This window comes from Bos javanicus, chromosome 25, assembly GCF_032452875.1.
Source record: "Bos javanicus breed banteng chromosome 25, ARS-OSU_banteng_1.0, whole genome shotgun sequence".
NCBI classification, from domain to species: Eukaryota; Metazoa; Chordata; class Mammalia; order Artiodactyla; family Bovidae; genus Bos; species Bos javanicus.
The window spans coordinates 22810279-22831347 of NC_083892.1; the positions used below are offsets into that span (position 1 = coordinate 22810279).

Sequence of the window (21069 nt, forward strand, 5' to 3'; positions counted from 1 at the left end):
GAAGGAGAAAAGGCAAGAGAATGAAAGACCTGGAGGTAGGAAAGCGTGGAGTGTTCACACCATTGAAAGGAGGGACTTCCCTGGCGGTCTAGTGGTTAAGACTGTGCTCTGCCAGTGCAGGCAGCATGAGTTCAATCTCTGGTTGGGGAACTGAGATCCCACATGCTGTGCAGCACAGCCAGAAGATTAAAAAAATAATATATTAAAAACATAAAAGCTGAAAGAAGACCAGTGTGGCTGGTGCATACTGAGCAAGGGGAGCAATGGGACCGGAGTGAGACGCAGTGTCAGGCAGGGGCCAGACCACGTTGCAGGAGTCTTGTAGGTCCTGGTAACTGATTCTAAAAATGGACATTTAAGGATTTTAAACTAGCAAGTGACAAGATCTGATGTACACTTTAACAAAATCACCCTGGCTGATGTTGAGAGTGAATTGAAGTGAGGTAAGAATGAAGGAAGAGTAGCCAAATCAGCCTCTAGATTTAGTTCTGGCAAAGGGTGATGGTGACTCAGATTTGGGAGTGACAACAGAAGTGGAGAGAAATGGTTGTGTTCCATATATTTTGAATGTAGAACTGGCAGGCTTGGAACAGCTTGGTTATGGAGCATAAGAGAAAGAGGAATTGAGGATGGCTCCTAGATTTTTTGTTTGAGGGTATTTGGGTTGATGGCACTACAGTATTTGATATGGGAAGAACTCATAGGGACCTGTTTTTTTAGAGTGAAGTGGCGGTGGGAAGGGGGGCTTCCCAGGTGGCACTAGTGATAAAGAACTTGCCTGCCAGTGCAGGCGACCTAAGAGACTTGCGTTCAGTCCCTGGGTCAGAAAGATCCCCTGGAGGAGCACGTGGCAACCCACTCCAGTATTCTTGCCTGGAGAATCCCATGGATGGAGGAGCCTGATGGGCTATAGTCCATAGAGTCACAAAGAGTCTAACAGACTGAAGTGACTTAGTATGCATGTGCAGTGATGGGAAAATCATTAATTCTTATTTGGTTGTGATATCTTGAGATCTTTATTAGAGATGTGTCAAGTAGACAGGTGGTGTACCTCAAGGGGGAGGCCTTGGTGAGGTCATCCTCATGTATTAAAAGCCATCAGACTTGAAAAGAACATATAAGGAAAGAGTATAGGTGGAGTTGGATATGACTGAGCACGCATATACATGCACACACATAGATATCGAAGGAAAGTGAAGCTTGGTTCATGCCCTAGAGCACCCTATCATTTAGCAGACAGTGAAGGAGAATTGTCATGGGTTGAATTTTGTCCCTTGCCAAATTCATATGTTGAAGTAGAGACATGCAGTACTTCAGAATGTGACCTTATTTGGAAATAGGGTCATTGAAGATGTAGTTAGTTAATATGACATCATACTGGACTAGGGGGGCCCTAATCCATTATGACATTTGTCCTTATAAAAAGGGGACATTTGAAAATAGACACCCACACTGCGAGAAGTTCATGTGAAGACTGGAGTTTTGCTACCACAGTCAAAGGACTAGCAGAAGCTAGGAGAGAGGCCTGGACAAGATCCTTCCCTGGAGCCTTCAGAGGGAGCGTGACTCTGCTGACACCTTGATTTCAGACTTCTGGCCTCTGGAACCATGAATGATAGATGAATCCCTATCATCTGTTGAATCCCTCAGTTTGTGGTATTTTGGTACAGCAGCCCTAGCTAACTAACTAATAGAAGAATCTTGCATGGCAGACTGAGTAGAACTCACCAGAGAAGTAGAAGGAAAACCATTTGAGTGTGGTGTCATAGCAGCCAAGGAAAATAGCTGTCGCAAGAAGGAGAAAGGGGGCCATTTTTATTAAAGGCTGTTGAGAGATTAAATAGGAGGATTAGATTTTGCATTATATCTGGGAATTCTTGTCCCTCCCCACCCCAAACTGCTCATGTTTGAGATTGACATTCAGTATTCACCTGTTGATAATGTATCAGCTTGTTTTCAGTGTTAGAAGACACTTGGTGTGCTGCCAGGTAGAGTGACCTGATAGTTTTTGTTCTGGTTTGAGTATTTCTCATTTCTCCTTAGAGTTGCAGTGTCATGTGTCCCTCCTTTGTGTTCAGTCACGACTTTGATTTGTAGGAAAAGATGGTTGCTACCTACTCCCCTGGAGCGTAAAAGTCTCAGTGAATGGACTGACCACTCAATTGCTTTGAACTGGGTTCTTTGATGACTCCATTCACCATTCACCATTCACTACTCACTGCTTCCTGTTTTGAATTTGGATCATCCCTGAAACCACTCCATCTTCATGGCCAATTCCTTTCTAAGCATCTCTTTAGCTCTTTTTTTCTTCTGTTCAGAATTTATGCTCCTTTGCTGTACTTTTTCTTGATTGTCATCAATGTTATGTATTTATTATTTAACAATATTTTTTCTTGGGTCATTTCTAGGAACTTGGGCTGAGAGCAGAGGTAGGCACGTGCATATGTTCTGACTGTGATATGTTCCTTTTCTGTGGATCAGTGTTGATTTTATTATCATGCTATGTTTGTGCTCATGGAGCACTGATGCCTCCTGAAATCCAGGGTCTAATCAGAGCTCACTGGCCAGTCTCCTTGGACATTTCTTCTGAACTGGGCTATTTGATTTGGATGCCCAATAAATGTAGCCTTTATTTATTGACTTAACAAATGATTTGTCAGTTATTTACAATTATGTACATACCGTAGTTGGTGATACAGAGAGATATAATATAAGGTCTCTAATAATGAATTCATGATCTACTTAGGAAAAAGAACCATCCACATGAAGGATGCTAAATGGCAATGCAGGAATTAAGCAACATGAAGTCTTTTTTTGAAAGCTATTTCAGTTGCAAGTGAAGAAATCTAGTTTATATCATATTAAGTTAAAAAAATGTTAACTAATGTGTTTTAGTGTTTGAAGCAGTAGGCCTTCAATAAATATTTGTTGAGTGAAGGGAATTTGTTTCATATAACTGAAATGTCCAGGGAAAGTTTAAGTTCAGGCACAGCTCTATCCAGATTATGCCCTCAGGTATAATCAGGTATCCGATTCCTCCCTTTATTCAGCTCTGCTTTCTTCTGACTTGGCTTTATTTTCATAAAGGTTCTTTCCATCCTATGGTAGCTGTTGGTCTTTTGGAAGAGAGTACCTGCTCTTTTATTTTTTTCCCAATCCAGCAAAAATCCTGGGGCTGACATTGATGAGGTTGGTTGACTTGGGTCATGTGCCATTCCTCAACCAATCATTGTGACCAGGGGGATGGAATACCTGATGGGTTAGACCTGGGCCACATGTCCGTTTCTGGAGCTGAGCTTTCTGAGCCACTTCTGGGTCGGTAAACATGTCCCTGTACATGGAAGACCAAGAGAGACCAAAAAGAGGCAGCCACTCCAAATGGGTAGGTGGTGGGTGTAACAGGCAAGGGAACTGACACATAAGGCTTGGCTTAGGGGCCACAAGATGACTAGATCTCTGCACCCAGCCCCAGAATCTTACTAGTTTATGTAGAGGCTTTAATAGGGTTCAGTCATGAATACTGTCCAGATGGTTTCAACAACATACTGCTCTCTCAAGGCTCTGTCCTTGAGACGGCCCGCACTTTGCGGCAGTGGGCAAACATACATTCCAAGGACAAAGGAAGGGGGTGAGGAGCCTCTGGTTAGTGGGGTCCAGCTCATGGGTGAACTGGCGGACACGTTCTCTTGGTGACCTCCTCTGACACTCCACCTGGCCCCCACTTCCACAGTGGGCCCGGAGTGGTCAGCAAGGGGTGTTGCCAGCAGGGAGGTGGCTTGTTGGGTGGTTATCTGGTTGCACTAGAGGCAGAAGCCACAGCAGCTGTAGAGGCACATACAAGAGAAAACACACACCAAGATAATGACTCTCAACATAAGTAACAGTTTTTCCCATCAAGAAGCCCATGATCTGAGCCATTGGTTTATTAAACCCCCTAGGCTAGGGGCTGGATCACTCAGGGCAAGCGCTTGTGTCCTCGTGAGGTTTGTTAAAGATGCTGCATTAGCTGACTCATCCGGTGTGAACACACATTTTGTTTGGGTCATGGCACAGGTGCCGCCTCGTAGTAACAACATGCAAGGCCATCCTATGTTGTAGGACAGATTTCCTCACTGGACATACTTCAGTGTCTAGTAAGGACAGCCTTTGCTAGCTGTCCTAGAAGAGTTTCTGGATGAACTTAGTAAGGGCTTCTGTGTGTGCTGTGATGTCCTCCAGGCCAATGGAGGGGATAAAGATGGAGGCCAGATGGAGTGTTACCAGTGGAAAACAGGGTGTGCCCATCTGGTCTTGACCACACGGAGTTTGGCAGCTTTTGTTACTGTGGGTGGATTCTCCCCTGGGCTCAGAAAAACCCAGGGTCACAGTGGCCCAACCACAGGTGGAAGCCATGGCCAAAGATCTGAGCCACACAGCCACTGGGTCACATTCCAGGTCATCTAGCAGATATGAGGTGTGACCAATTAGTGCCAAATCAGTCACTAGCCCTTAATGTGACAGAATGACCACACAGTTCAGTGATCATCCCACACCCATGGTATAATTGTTTTTTTTTTTCTATTTTATTTTTGGCTGCTCTGGGTTTTCATCGCTGCACGTGGGCTTTCTCTAGTTGAGGGGAGTAGGGGCTACTCTCTAGTTGTGATGCGTGGGCTTCTCATCGACGTGGCTTTTGTTACCGCAGAGCCACAGGCTCTAGGGTGCGCAAGCTCAGTAGTTGTGGCACATGGGCTTAGTTGCCCCAAAGCATATGGAAGCTTCCTGGTCTAGAGATTGAACCCATGTCGCCTGCATTGGCAGGTGGATTCTTACTACTAAACCACCAGAGAAGTCTTGGCCCTTTCTTTTTAGAGTGATTTTTCTGTTCCCAACATTGAATTGCCCATGTGCTCAGATGTCCGCCACCTGGCATGGACCCAAGTGAATCCACCCCAAATTTGAGTGCAAACCAAATTTGAGAACCACCCATGACTCCAGTGATATTTTTAGGACTCATCCTGTCAGCAGTTTGATGGCCTGGCTGTGTAGTTTGATTAACAGAAAAAGTGTGCTCTGTTCAGTGTTATTGATCGTAGGGGCCAGTGTTCTGAATCAGTGTTGGTGATATCAGATGAATGAAGAGTATTAGTCCTGGCTTGTCATTCCTTAAGGTACTGCTTTAGAGCCTTCCAGTCCCCTCCCTGGAGTGGTGATACCCACTATGCCAGTCCTGACGAGTTGAGATGGGTAGCTGCCCACATACCCAACAGGTGGATTGATTGGTTTGCCAGACATCAGGTGGGCCCACTGTAGAAGGGTATCTCTGTCAGGTGCCCATCCCATGACTGGAAACCACAGGAGCAGCAGAAGACCAAGGTCAATAAGACAGAAACATAGTAGGAACTTATATGGAGAGGTCTTCCCCTTCTGTAAGAACTGCAACTATGGTCTGACCCTTGGATGTTAATGTGGCTGCAGCATTTAGAACTTGACCCAGTTGTGCTTGTTGGGAAGGTAGCACTGTCAGGTGTGAGGAGATGGATTGGGGGGTGGGTGGGAAATGCCAGACCAGGACCTCACCTTCTCCCCTCTTTGATGGTACATGTTCCATTCCAGGGAGAGTACATTTCAGCTGGTCTGGCCTGCAGCAAGACAACAGGATCCTGGTGGAGACTGAGTAGTGCCCCCTCACCCAGGGGTGTGAAGGAATCCACCCATCCCAGTGGGATGTCCCCTCACAGATTCCAGTAGATAACACCCTTCCCAGGTGCAGCAGGGCTTGGTGTTCTCAGCACATTGATCCAGATGGGGGAGTCAGGGCAATGTCTGCCTCCAGAGACTGCCTACCCTTAGGGCATTGAGTTTTGGGGCAGGGGTCCCCTTACTGGCAGATAGGGCAACAGACCCTACTGGTTGTCATTCACATATATTAAAGGCTGGGACAGTACTTTAGTCCACCTGACCAGGGAGGTTTTACCTGTAAGTAATTTAATCTGCCTCTTTAATGTTTCCTCCTCCTTTTTTTACCGACACTGCTGCTGCTAAGTTGCTTTAGTCGTGTCCGACTCTGTGCGACCCCATAGACGGCAGCCCACCCGGCTCCCCTGTCCCTGGGATTCTCCAGGCAAGAACACTGGAGTGGGTTGCCATTTCCTTCTCCAAAGCATGAAAGTGAAAAGTGAAAGTGAAGTCGCTCAGTCGGGCCTGACTGTTAGCGACACTGCAGCCTGTGGCTTATAAGGGAGGTGGGACCTCCATTTGATGTCATGTTCTTTTCCCCAGTCTTGCATATCATGACCTTTGAAAAGTGACCATTGATCACTGATTTTTTTTTTTTTTTTTGACGAGGGTAGTCAGTTTCTCTAATCCCCTAGTGGTGGCTGCCTGGTTTGCATAGTGACAGAGGAAAGTTTGGGTTAGGCGAGATACAGTAACCACACAAAACAAGGCATATTTGGAGCCCTTACTCAGAGGGAGGGGCCAGTATAATCAATCAGTCTTCCAGTCCCTTGCCAGTTGGGAACTCCAGTGGATGACCCTAGACTTTTGCAGCTGCCTTGGAAATATTTGGAACACACAGGTCATGCTGGTACGGCATTAAACACGCAGGTCATGCTGTTCCAGCATTAACCAAGTCACTGTGTTTCAGGGGCATGCAGTTATCCTTGGCAGTGCACCATCCCACACAGGCAGTACTGTGGTCACTTTTTCTGTGCACCCATCTGTTGTATCTATTGAAGGATCAGCTGCCAGGGCTTGCACCTAAGCCACGTCAACTTCTGGTTGCCCTGGGGTGTTGGCACACTCTAAGCTAGGATTTGGAGGATAGTGAGGACTGACTCAAGCTCTTAACAGGCAAACTCAAATGACTTTGCACATATCCTGACTCCACAAGGGCTTATTCATAATCAGCCACCCCTCAGCTTTCCATTTTCTAAGCTGTGGGGTCAATCCCCTTAGAACAGCCCAACTGTCAGTGCAAAGGGCTAATGACCGGAGCTCAAGTGTGTGCATGTGCGTGTGTGTGTGTGTGCGTGCGTGTGCTCAGTGGCTCAGTTGTGTCCGATTCTTTGTGACCCCTTGGACTGTAGTCTGCCAGGCTCCTCTGTCCATGGAATTCTCCAGGCAAGAATACTGGAATGGGTTACCATTTCCATCTCAGGGGAGCTTCCTGACCCAGGAATCGAATCTGTGTTTCCTGAGTTTCCTGCATTGGCAGGCAGATTCTTTACCACTGCACCTGCTGGAAGTGATCACCAAATGCTGAGTTCAGCCCTCTGGCAACTGCAGTCCATTCCCGTTTCCCTCCAGATGGTGTCAGTGTTGGGCTGAAGAGCGACTGCAGTCCATGTGGACGGGTCACCACCCCAACCGGACTCGTGCAACAGGCATTAGCGGGAATCTCCCCGACTCCCTCCCTAAAGACTACAGGGTTCTCCCCAGGATTGGGGGCAGGAGCATTTGGAGGGTCTCCACACTCTGCAGTGCCTGATAGCATGTGAGAGAACTTACATACAAGGTTTGTCTTAGTGCCTGTGGATGAGTAGATCTTGGTACCCACCCTAGAATCTTAGTAGTTTATATAGAGGCTTTGATTGGGTTCAATCATGTATTCAGTCTAGTTGGCCTTCTACTGCACATTACTCCCTCAAGGCTGTATCCTTGAAGAGCTTTCACTGTACGACTGGAGGACAGGATGTATACTTATACTTCAAGGACAGGGCAAGGGCCTGAAGAGCCTCTGATTGCCCTGGTCCAGCTCGGAGGTCACCTGGTGGTCATGTCCTTTTGATGACCTCCTCCAACAGCCACGTGGACCAAGAGTTTGGAAGCATTTTTTTTTTTTCCCAAAGAAAAAAATCAGGTAGGTATTGCTACCAGAGGGAAGAATAAAAGATGCTACCCAGGTAAAACCAATGATGTTTGCTGTCTTACAAGGCTTGAGTGTAAGGAGTGCCATAAGACAGTGTTTAATTCCACCTGATTGTATAAAGAGAGCCATCAGTTCAAAGGATTTGGAAGTGGGCAACAAACTTTCTGGAGGAAACAAATTTAGTTAAGCTTGAGGAATGAGTAGGAATTGACTTGATAAAAGGAATTCTAGAGGTGACTGAGTGGAGTACAGGCAAGGGATCAGAGTGACCCGAGTGTATAAGTTGGTGAAGGAGGGAGGTTGGAAGTGCCAGAATGCAAAGATGACCTTGACAAGATACCTGGAGCTACAAGAGCTGCAGACAAGCCTTCAGGCAAAGTTGGCTTATGCCAGCCCATGGAGTAGTCTCCACCCTCATCTCTATGCCTGGATAACAACCCTTCCGGGTTCTATAGCCGTTGCCTCTGGAGTTCTGGTAACACCTGCTAATGCTCTGTGATGCAGCTTCCTAGTTGTTAGCACAGTCTGATGTCCGTTTATGCCCTCCTGTGACCAGCTTAGCTCACCTCTTGTAATTTACTGTGCCAAGTCTTTTCAGCCTAAGGGCAAGAAAAGTTTGCTGCCGACCTTTCCCCCCTTTCAGAGTAAGCCAACGGATGAGCTTACTCCAGCACTGTCAAACAGAAGAAAAATCCCTGCCAATCAGAAAATCAAGTGCACAAAAGCAAGTAGCAATTTGTAAGAAAATCAAAGCTCCATGGGTGCAAGTCACATCCCTATGGTACCTCAGCTTTGCCTCTGTGAGTCCATAGGGAGACCTAACACTGTCCTGAGGTATTACTCAATCAACAAGTTCATGCAGACAAGGAGCTTAGTTTCCTGAAGGAAGGGAGACTAGGTTGCTGCTTGCAGAACAGCTAAGTGTATTCAGTTTTATTATGAGCCAGGTTTAGTTTGAATTAGTTACTGTATAGATGTTAGTTAATTTCTTTCTTGTGCCAACACTGGGAGGCAGATGCTATTATTCCTAACAAGGAAATGGAGGCACAGAGAAGTTAAGTAATGTGCCTAAGGCATTCTAGCTGTGGAGTGGAGGATCTTGGGTTCAGATCCGGGTGGTCTGAATCAGGAGCTGTGCTAAGGAGCATGTCACTTTATGCTGTAGCTAACTCTGGTACTTTAACCAAGTGACCAGAAAGGCAAATAAACTCAACTCATTATAGAAAGGACTTTAATTTTCCTCATAGCTGGTCAGGAAGGGCATTAGAGTCCAGAGGCTGCTACCAACATTTCTGTTTTATGTGTATTATTTTTCAATCAGGCTAAGTCCCCTTTATCTTGGCATCCCTCCATTCTTATTTAACAAGAGCTCTAGACTTCTTGTGGAGAAGGCAGTGGCACCCCACTCCAGTACTCTTGCCTGGAAGATCCCATGGATGGGGGAACCTGGTAGGCTGCAGTCCATGGGGTCACTAAGAGTCAGACACAACTGAGTGGCTTCACTTTCACTTTTCCTTTCATGCATTGGAGAAGGAAATGGCAACCCACTCCAGTATTCTTGCCTGGAGAATCCAGGGATGGGGGAGCCCGGTGGGCTGCCATCTATGGGGTCGCACAGAGTCAGACATGACTGAAGCGACTTAGAAGCAGCAGCAGCAGCTAGACTTCTTGTGCACCTACTCTTTTTAATCTGTCCTGATAAGACCCATTTGCCCTGATTTCTCACATTTTAATTTTTTTTTTTTTAGAGCAGGATACCTAAAGACCATGAAATCCTGTGGCTAATATTGACCAACTATCACAGGATAAATTTGATACATTACCACACTCTGAAGACCCTGTTCACATCAGGGGGGAAGTTGAGGAGGAGGGACAATGGAAAGGAAGGGGTAGAGGACCCCATCTTGCCCCACTTGTGGGGATGGGGCTAGATAAAGGGACAAAGTGACTAGGTGGAGACCAGGACCACTGGCTGGAATACTATGAGAGTTTCCTATAGGAAATGCAGTAAGCTTTCAAAGATGCTTGGAAACAGAAAATGGCAAATGACTACCTTGGCCAAATGGGCCTGGGTTTGAGTCTGCGAACTACCACTTTCCACTGTTGGCCTAGAACTGAAATCATCTCATCCCATGTGAGCATGAGGGCTGACCAGCATCTCTGAGTTGAGCAAACTTGTCTGTCTTGTCACTCGGGACGTCTGCTTATACAGAAGGTTGAGTACCAATCTGGGGTTGAGATTCTGATGATGGAATACTGATTTTTCCTTCTTATGTTGTTGTTCAGTCACTAAGTCATGTCTGACCCTTTGAGACCCCATGGACTGCAGCATGCCAGGGTTTCCTGTCCTTCACTATTTCTCGGAGTTTACTCAGATCCATGTCCATTGAGTTGGTGACGCTACTCAACCATCTCATTCTTTGTCACCCCTTCTCCTCCTGCCCTCAATCTTTCCCAGCATCAAGGTCTTTTCCAATGAGTCAGCTCTTCACATCAGGTGGCCAAAGTATTGGAGCTTCAGCTTCAGCATCAGTCCTTCCAATGAATATTCAGAGTTGATTTCCTTTAGGATTGACTGGTTTGATCTCCTTGCTATCCAGGGGACTCTCAAGAGTCTTCTTTAGCACCATTGTTTGAAAGCATCAATTCTTTGGCATGCAGCTTTCTTTATGGTCCAACTTATGAGGCTGGCTGTCTTTCAAACTTCTCAGTGATTTTGGGGTCAGAAGTCCATCTGTGTTATCATATATGTGACTGATTTTGTACATATCTCCGGGGCTTGACTAGGGCTATGTGAGTAGACACTTTCCTACCCAACTATGTGATCTGAGAATGGGCTAGTGGGTCATTTTCCAAGTGAAATGCAATCTATACCAGTTCTCTGTGGTTGCTGAGAGGATAAAATGTGTGGGGCTGTTGGCTAGTCTACTAGCTTGCCATAAGTAAAGTCTACCTGAGAATGAGGTCTGGCAGAGGAAAGCAGGGCCAGAAAGTGGAGAAGGTGTCAAAGTGCTCCATAGTCATCATTTGGGCTCATAGACCTGAAGCCAGAGGCCTGATTTTTTAATATTTTGAGCCAGTAAATTTCTTGTTTTGCTGAGGTCACTTTGAATTAAATTTCTGTCACAAGCCATACATTTCTGACTAACATGCAATTAGGCCTGATGCATGTTGTCTCAGGTAACTTAGATATTATAATGTCCATTTTACAAATGAGGAAATGGAGGTTTGGAGACCCAGGTAATTTGCATGAATATTACAGGTAGTCACTGAAAGAGCTAGGATTTGACACAAGGCCGATCTTGAATCTGAAGAGAATGTACTTTCTCTAAACCTTTGAAAATGTTTTCAGGTTTGGTTTCTTTTAGAAACATAAGCATCTGTGCGTCAAAGTCTCCTTTAGAGAGGCTACCTTCCTCATGCTTGGTTCTAGAATTTAGTCAGTGCATCGTCGGCTGACTGGAGTAGTTGTTTATACAGTCTATGAGCTTGCAGTTTATGGTATTTTGTAATTTTGTTTTCCCTGTCGTTTTGCTAATGCAGCTTTGTGAGCAAACATTGCCTATGATTTAAATCTGCCACAGTAATGAAACTCAATGAGCACACACACATACACATGTTTCCTCAGAACAGTCCACAGCTCTCTGATTAATCTCATGTGTAAAGTACAGTGTTTATACAGGAAATCAGCAGGTGGCAATTAGCATCTTTGAAATTATCTGGGAAACACAACTGGAGCTGCCACTTCAGGATGGAAACATAGCAATAACCAGCAAAGTGACAAACCCCCTAGGAGCTGGGAATGAATCGGGCTGGGAGCCGGGGCTGCTAGGCACACAACAGCTGGTGGGGCAGCTCGGTGTGGATCACAGATTGTGTGCCAGCCTCTTACTTTTCCTCCTGACAGTCAATAAGCAGTCTTTGGGTAGAGACATAAAATAGTGGCCTGATAGGCAGACCATCGTAGAACAACCTTCAAAAATACTCACCCCCGCCCATCCCCCCCACCCCCCACCAAATCCTCAGATCTTAGTCTAGGTGCAGACAGACACTGGTGCTACTACTGTATGAGTTGTTAAAATATTGAACTATTTCCATGTTGGTTAGTAAACAGCTGCTGTCTTGAGCTTGCTAAGTGGCATCCCACTGCTGTTTTCCCTGGGACCGCCTCAGCTCTCTAGGATTCACTGATCAAAAGCTGAAAGCCTGACTCCCACTCCAGTGCTGAGTTCAGGGTCCATTCTGATTGGTCTGTGCCTGTGGTGTCTGGTCGTTAACCATTTGAAACATCATCCCACGGGAGTTTCAGGGACCACTGCAGAAGACAGATTCAGAGGATGGGTTCTGGAGAAGGAAGAGGAATTAGTGCATGGACCGTTTTATGCTTGAGATGCTCTTTCTCAATAGCTGAAAAAAAATTCAGTATGTATATCTTTGCCTACATCTCTGCCATCTCTTTATCTCTATCTCTATCATTTCTTGCGTATTAAGTGTCAGTGAATCCCAACCTTTGCTCTTCCAATTGCAAGCAATATGACCTCAGACTCAGAATCAATGGCAGTCATTGGTTCTCAACCCTGTGTGCACATTAGAATCACTGTCGGGAGCTGTAACTACAAAATACAGATGCTTGGACCCCATCCACAGAAATTCTGATTCTGTAGATCTGACATGAGGTCCAATCATCAGAGTGTCTTTTTCAGAATCACTCCTCAGATGATTTTTAAGGGGCCATTGTACTACCAACAAACTTTCTAAGCTTCAGCTTTCTCATGTAATAAAAAATGAGTACCAGTGTTGAACTCTGCTCAATGTTATATGGCAGCCTGGATGGGAGGGGAGTTGGAGGGAGAATGGGTATATGTATACATATGGCTGCGTGCCTTTGCTGTCCCCTGAAAGTCCCCTGAAAGTATCACAACAGTGTTAGTTGGCTATACTCCAGGATGAAATAAAAAGTTAAAAAACTGAGTACCAGTGCTTGTTTTGTGAGATTCAATGAAAAAAGGTATGGAAGACTCTTTAGCAGAGGGTGTGGCACGTAATCTTGTGTTAGTTCTGTTAGTAATTCATATTCAGTACTTTAAAAAGCAGTTTTTATTGTATTATTTTGTAAATAATTACAGTGGTAACAAGTAAATTCATCCGAGTTATAAACAAATAACAGAAAGAGTAAAAAGTGATGAAAGGTATCCTTACTCCCTGTGTGCACAGAGGTGGACATTGCCACATTCCTATGTGCATCCTTCCAGAAATTTACTTTCGCTTTTGTTTATGTGTCTTTAAAGATGTTGTTGTTCAGTCACTTTTTGTGACCGCATGAACTGGAGCATGCCAGGCTTCTCTGTCCTTCACTATCTCCCAGAGTTTAGTCTTTAATGTAAATAGAGCCATTTACACTGTTCGGTGACTTCTTTCTTTTTGCTTAGCAGCAGGTCTGTATACCTTACAGGTCTCTCCATGTCAGTAAGTAGGCATGTACTCTGTCATTTTAACAATTGCATCTCTCATATGTATAATGGATGCACCATAACTTAACCTTTTCCCATATTTATGGGCAAATATTTTAGAGAGTTTCTAGATTTTCACTCCAAACAAATCTGCAGTGAATACTTTTGTCTAGGCATTTTTGTGCACAGGGGTGAGTTCTCTTTAGATTATCCCTATAACTGATATTACTGGGTCGAAGATGATTGCGTAAAATGATGTTAAGTTTTGCTAAATTGCTCTCCCAAAAGCTGTGCCAATTACATTCCTAATGAAGAATGAGAGTGCTGGGGACTCCCCTGGTGGTCCAACGGCTGAGACTCTGTGCTCCCAACGCAGGGAACTAGAGCCCACATGCCGCAACTAAGAGTCCTGCATGCCTTAGTGAAGACCAAGATCCTGCATGCTGCAGTTAAGACCCAGGGCAGCCAAATAAATATTAAAAAAAAGAATGAGAGTGTTGATTTTTCCATCCCTTTCATCTCCCACATTTAAGGGAGTTATTTTCATTTTTAGGAATGCACAGCCCATATTTGCGTAGCAGGACATAGAAATAGTAAGTCTCCGTCTTTTGCATTTCCCTGATAAATAATGATGTTGAGCACTTTTTCCAGTGTTTATTGATATACGATATTTCTGTTCAAGTGTTTCACTTTAAAAAAGTAGGACTTTGAGCCTTTTGAATTTCAGTCTATGGTTCATTTAAAATTCATGTTTGTGTATAAAGGAGACAGAGGGAGGAAGTTCTTTTTATTTTTTCCCTAATTCAGCATCATTTGTTAAAAATTCTTCTCTTCATTGCATTGACTTGACATCTTTGTTTAAAATAAGTGGATTGAGTAGGTGTGAGTCTTCTTGCTTTTATTCTGTTCCACTGATCTATTTCTCTATCCTTACTTTGAGTCTTTGTCTTTTAATTGGAGATTATTGATGTACTTTGTTGACTGCCTGCTATATATCCTCATTTCTTTAATTAGGCCCAAACTTTCTTGGTAAAAAAGGGAAGGATACAAAAAGCAGATAAGGCAGATGACTATCCAGCCACTAGTAAACTAGTTCACAAAGCCATCAGAATGAGCCTGCTTATTGTTAGTGGGGGTTTCCTTCTACTAATCAGTGGTCACCAGATAAAAGGATTATGCAACATGGATTTGCCAACGTTTTCTACCTTAGTTCTGACCATGTCAGTGAAAGAATAGGGCTGCAGTAGCTAAAAATGTCTGGGGCTCACAGCTTCAGCCCAGCTTCCTTGAGTTTATAGCCCAAGCCCATCTCTCTCTCTCTTAATCCTTTGCTAATTGCTCATAAACCTCCCAAACCACTCGCCAGACCTTCTGCTAAAGTGGAACTGGCTAGACCATGTGCTATTCTACTGGTAATTGCTGCTTATTCTGCCCATGTCATTGGCATGTGACTTCTAATTATAATATCATTATCAATAAAAGGAGACCCTCTGTTTTCATTTGCCAGGACTGCCATAACTACCGCACCCTGGGTGCCCTGAACAACAGAGATTTACTTGCTCATGGTTCTGGAGCCTAGAAGTCTGAGATCAAGGTGTCCATAGGATTGGTTTCCTTCTGGACCTGTCTCCTTGACTGTGGATACCCGTCTTTTCCCTGTCTTCACGTGATCTTCTGTGTGTATCTGTCTCTTATCCCTTTTCTTAGAGGAATACCAGTCACACTGGATCAAGACACACCCTTATGACCTCATTTTAACTTAATAGCCTCTTAAAACACCCTATCTTGAAATACAGTCACATCCTGAAGTATTAGGGGTTAGGACTTGAACATATGATTGGTGGTGGGAGGGGGACACAATTCAGCCCATAACACTCTCTGGGTGGTCAGACATGGCTTTGGCCCCATTCAGTCACAGCTAGACCCCTGGCTGAACCTGGCTAGATTCAGCTGTGGTTTGGGCTCACCTCATCTTTGTGGTCCTAAGAATATACATCTCTCTGTTCTATCTTCTTCTCAATTCTTTTTCTCTTAAGATCCTCCCTGAATTCATGATTTGAGTTTTATTGTTATATATATAACTGGAGAAGGCAATGGCACCCCACTCCAGTACTCTTGCCTGGAAAATCCCATGGATGGAGGAGCCTGGTGGGCTACAGTCCATGGGGTCGCTAAGAGTTGGACATGACTGAGTGATTTCAGTTTCACTTTTCACTTTCCTGCTTTGGAGAAGGAAATGGCAACCCACTGCAGTGTTCTTGCCTGGAGAATCCCAGGGACGGGGGAGCCTGGTGGGCTGCCGTCTATGGGGTCACACAGAGTCGGACACGACTGAAGTGACTTAGCAGCAGCAGCAGCTATATATAACATAGCCAAAGCTTTTGTCAATTTATTTTTTAAATATGTTTCTCTCATTTAATAAAATAGATTAACCTTCAGATCCATTTGCCTTTTAAGTTTTGTATCTTTTTATCCCCATCACACTTTATGTTTCTGTTTATGATACTTGTTCTTTGTCTCCCTCCCCTATTCTGCTGCATATTATTGCATTGATTGAGTTTCTTTGGTTCATTTTTTTCCATATTGGGTTTTTAGAAGTTATAGATCCTATTCTGTTCTTCAGTGGTTGCCCTAATATTTTAACACATTAAAAACTCATCACTAAATTAGAGCACAATGTGGGGGAAAAAAGCTAAGCAATATAGAAAGGAGGCATAACATGAAAAGCAAGACTTTTCCAGACCCCTGACTCCATTCCTCAGCATAATCTACTTTTGAACCATTTCTCTTTTGAATTATTATGCTTGTTACTTTCATAGCAAATAATTTTTTATACTTTTTACTGTTTTTATTTGTTATATACAGACAGTATTTATTGAAGCTCTATTTTGAAAGTTAAGGGATAGTCTTATCTTACATATATACAATGGAATACTACTCAGCTATTAAAAGGAATGAAATAATGCCATTTGCAGCAATATGAATGAATCTGGAGATTATCATACTAAGTGAAGTAAATCAGACAAGAGAAAGACAAATATCATATGATATGGTTTATATGTGGTACTTTAAAAAATGATACAAATGATTGTATTTATGAAACAGAAGCAGACTCACAGACAAAACAAATTTATGGTTATGAAAGGGGAAAGGTTGCAGACAAGGACAGATTGGAAGTTTGGGGTTGACATATATACTACTGTATTTAAATAGATAACCAACAAGGACCTACAGGGAACTCTGTTCAATATTCTGTAGTAACCCAAATGGGAAAAGAATTGGAAAAGATTAGATATCTGTAGATGTATAACTGAATCACTTTTCTGTACACCTGAAACTAACACAACACTGTATTAATAAATCAACTATGTAGTCCAATAAAAAATAAAAAGTAAAAAGTAAAATAGTTCCAGATTAAAAAACAAAAGAAATGCTATAATATCTTTGTGAAACCAGTGATAATATGGTCAAACCTATGGAAAATTTCTTTAGACAAAGGAATAAAGTGAATAAATCTTTGTCAACAGGCCAAAAAAAAAAAAAGGAAAAAGGAAATCTTAAAAGTCCCCACCTCCAAATTTAACTAGCTAATTATTTATAGTTCTAGCAATTATTCCTCTAAAGTTAATATGATCTACAAACTTTAATTTATTGTTCCAATATCTATCTTCAGACAATATCATCTGATACAATCAAAGATGTAGAAATTAGTACTCCTACATTTTTTTGCTCTCCTCTGGCTCCCAACTTCTGTGTATTGCCACTTTCATAATATTTATATTTTGCTAATAGATTTAACACAGAAATAATTGAAAATGAATAAATACATGTATTATTATGGTATGATAAATATAATATAAATATCTTTCATTCCAGAGCTAAGTACTATGATTGGACTTGTCAAAAGGAAAATAGGATCTTATGCTGCTAAACATGTATGCTTGAAGGTAAGTGTTCCGTGGCATCAAAATAAATTGGATTATCTTTTCTTAGAATCCATCAATTGCTCAAAAATCAGTTCACACTTAGGTTGGCTTTATATTTAGACTCTAACTTCCTTATATAGCTTTCTTTGGGAGAAAGTGGTTCTGGAATTTCTAATTGCCTTTCTTTTTATTTTTCTCTCTGTAGCTCAAGAAGCTTGTCTTTATAATTTCCCTAAGCATAACCATATTTCTAACAGATGTCCAACTCCACTCTCTGCTGAGTATGGTCTTTTTTTACAAAGACATCTCCAGCTCTGCCAGAGGCCTCTGACTTCCACCTTGGGTTTAAACTAATTGTTTTGCAACCTGCTACACAAATGTCTAGGGGGTCTCCCTTTATGTATTGGGCTTCCCTGATAGCTCAGCTGGTAAAGAATCTGCCTGCAATGCGGGAGACCTGGGTTTGATCCCTGGGTTGGGAAGATCCCCTGGAGAAGGGAAAGGCTATCCACTTCAGTATTCTGGCCTGGAGAATTCCATGGACTGGATAGTCTACAGGTAGCAAAGAGTCAGACACGACTGAGCGACTTCCACTCACTTTATGTATTACTAGGTTAGAGCCATTGTATCTTAGACGCTATGTTTTCCTCTTTTCTTGAAAAAATGAGCGCTTTTTTTTGTTGTTGTTTTTAAAAGAACGAGTACCAATTTTCTGAATCCTTGAATGTCTAAAAAATAACTTTATTTTATAACATTTTATGCATATTTTGGCTATTCATAGATTTACATTTCCTTACTGTGGGGAAAGTTTTCCCTTACTATTTCTTTTATTATTTTATCCCCTCCATTTTCTGTGTTTCCTTTTCCTGAGCTACTGACAGACAAATGGCAGAAATTCTGTATTTATTCTCTACTTCTCTGAACTTTATTTACGGAAGACTTTTAATCTTTTTGTTCTTTTATGTTCATTCTGGGAGTCTCTTAGTTTGATCATAAATTCAGGCTCTTAGCTCCGTGATTCTGTGCTGTCCATATATTGTCAAATTATAGTGAATATATTTTATAAATTTCCAAGTTTTAATTATTTAAAGTTTAAATAGTTTTAATAATTATTTTTCTTAACAGGAGTTTTAAATATGATTTTAAAAAATAATTTTATTTATTTATTTTTGGCTCTGCTGGGTCTTCATTTCTTTTTTGGGTTTTTCTCTAGTTGTTGCAAGTGGGGACTACTCGCTGGTTGTGGTGCTTGGGCTTCTCATTGCAGCGGCTTCTCTTTTTGCAGAGGCCTGCGGACTTCAGTAGTCGTGGGTCCTGGGCTCTAGGACACTGGCTCAATAGCTGTGGCTCACAGGCTTAGTTGCTCCAGGGCATGTGGAATTTTCCCAGATTAGGGATTGAACCCATGTCTCCTGCATTGACAAGTGGATTCTTTACCACTGAGCCACCAGGGAAGCCCTTTAATGTGGTTTTAATGTGTTTTTAATGTGGTTTCTTATTGAATATTTCTGAAACTATTAATTATAGAATTTAACATTTTCTTTTGCCTCTCCAACTAACTGTCATTTTTTAGGGGTTAGTTTTCTCTTTCATGGATTCAAAGCTTTTTTATGGCATTAGTTTTCTTCATAGGTTGGACTAGAGCTAGAAGTCTGGACTCCACATAATTTTCTCTCAAAACTTCATAGACATTGCTTCTCTGTCTTCTGATAGTGTTGTTAAGAAGTCTGATGATATTATGATCATTTTTTTCTTATATGGGTAACTGGTTTTACATTTTTTAAATTTCTTGGAGCTCTTAGGTTATTCTTTTTGTCAACTGAAAGGTAAGCATACCTTCAGGAATGACAAAACTATTTGGGAAATAATGTTATTAAAAAGTAGGTAACAAATTGAGTAAACTGAAAAAACTAACACATAAGAAACAGGAAAATAGGAAATATGGGATAGAAAGACTTTAAAATACAAATAACTCATATTTTAAGAGTTATTGGACAAGAAATAGCATTCACAAAACATTTTATAGGCTGATATGAAAAAGAAGCACTAAAGATCTTGAAACGAGCACACTGACATTAAAAAAATCCCTCAAGATAGACTAAACCATTGAAAAGACACCACTGAAAACAAATCTGTGATGGTTTGTCCCAAAGTGCAGTACAAATGGGCAACAAAAAGGAAAGAAAAGAAACTATGAGGCAAAAGTTAATATGGAGGATGAATCTAAAAGTCCCTGCAAAGCAATTTACCAATGATTTCAAATTTGTGAGGCAAAGCAGTTTTGAACTCAGACTTACATTCAGCTAAACCAGCATCACATGTGAGCTTCTCATCCAGCTGGAAAAGGAATGAGAGATTCTTATCTGTGAACTTGGGATTTCTTGCTGATTGAAAAGATCTGTTTTTATACCTGTAGCATCCTTCAGTGCATATTTTGGACTCTAATTTTCTCTCCTCTCTCTCTCTCTTTTTTTTTTTAACATAAAAAAGACATACCCCATAGTCTTTTTATGTTTTAGAAACTGAATTCTTCAATTTGTGTGTGTGTGTTTTTAAAATAACAATTCTGAAACTGTTTTATGTGTATCCCAAAGGAAATATATTGTGAAAAATGAGAGACAAGCTTCTCACTGCCAGAAAAACGGGGGGAAATGTGGAAAAAGGAAAGGGTTGAATAAATCCAGTGGTGTTGGATTCGACCTGGAAATATCCATGTGAATTCATGGTTTTAAATATGGGTAGAAAAATACAGAAATAAAATAGTAAATAGTATTATGTATATATATATGTCTTTCTTTTCTATCTAATGTCTGAGATGGTCTCATAGCAGTGACAACCCAGTAATAATGAGTACACCTAATACTCATATCTTGGTATCTAAATCCCATTCTCCAATAAAAAGAGTCAAGATGTCTTGGAGAAATGTGTGACTCCAAGGCAAGGGTAGGGAAAGTACAGTATTAACTTGGAATATCATATACCAGCAAGCAAGGAAAGTGCTCAGATGATGGGGACATGGGAAAAGGCCTCAGGAGTCAGTTTTAAGAGTCTCCCATTGACCAAATCTGGGGTGGTTTGAACAACAAAATAAATAATGATAGTTCTGGATGATGAGTAAAATAAGAATCCATGAGTCCGTATAGATATTACTATATGAATAAATAAATGGTGAGGAGGGAAACATTTTGCTTACAGTAGAATTCCAACTAGTAAATCTATTAATAGAAGCCATGAGGGAACTAGAAAATCACCATTTGGCAATAACCAGAGTAATAATTTTTTTTTAGGTAAGAGTCATTAATGAATGTTAAAACTGGTAAATACATGCATGATGAGAAACAGGCTAGTTATGTCATCTTGGAGTATCTCCCAAAAGGAAATTTATTGTTTACAAAAGGAAAAATGTTAACTTTATGGTAGAAAAACCTGTCTGCCATCACCTTAGCCCAATGATCATATATCTTTCTTTCTGCACTATAATGTAAGTCCCCAAGAATGGGGATTTATTTCTGTTTTATTCACTTCTGTACCTTGAACACCTGGAGTAGTGCTAAGCACATAGTAGATGCTCAGCAAGTAGTTTTTGGCTGAATATCATATTCATGTTTATTCCTGTATTTGTAAGCTCAACTTCATCAGCTATATTGTTTGTAAGCTCTATATCCTTATGAATGTCTTATCTACTTGATCTGTCACAGGCTGAGAGAACTGAATGAACATTTACACTGTGTTTTTGTCTAATTCTTATTGTTTCTGCTGTTTTTGCTGTAAGCAGTCTGAAGACATGCTATTTGGCGTATAAACATTTATGATGGTTAGATCTTCATGTAGGTTGTACTTT

The 21069-nt window shown here is 41.9% G+C and overlaps 1 long non-coding RNA gene across 2 annotated transcripts in view; it reads left to right on the forward strand.

Annotated features, from left to right (window-relative positions):
* Positions 1–21069, forward strand: part of LOC133238411 (uncharacterized) — a 62008-nt gene that overhangs the window by 4694 nt on the left and 36245 nt on the right. For both annotated transcript variants that reach the window (XR_009733524.1, XR_009733525.1), the window contains exon 3: positions 17179–17249. This is a non-coding gene — a long non-coding RNA (uncharacterized LOC133238411). The remainder of the gene's footprint in view (positions 1–17178; positions 17250–21069) is intronic.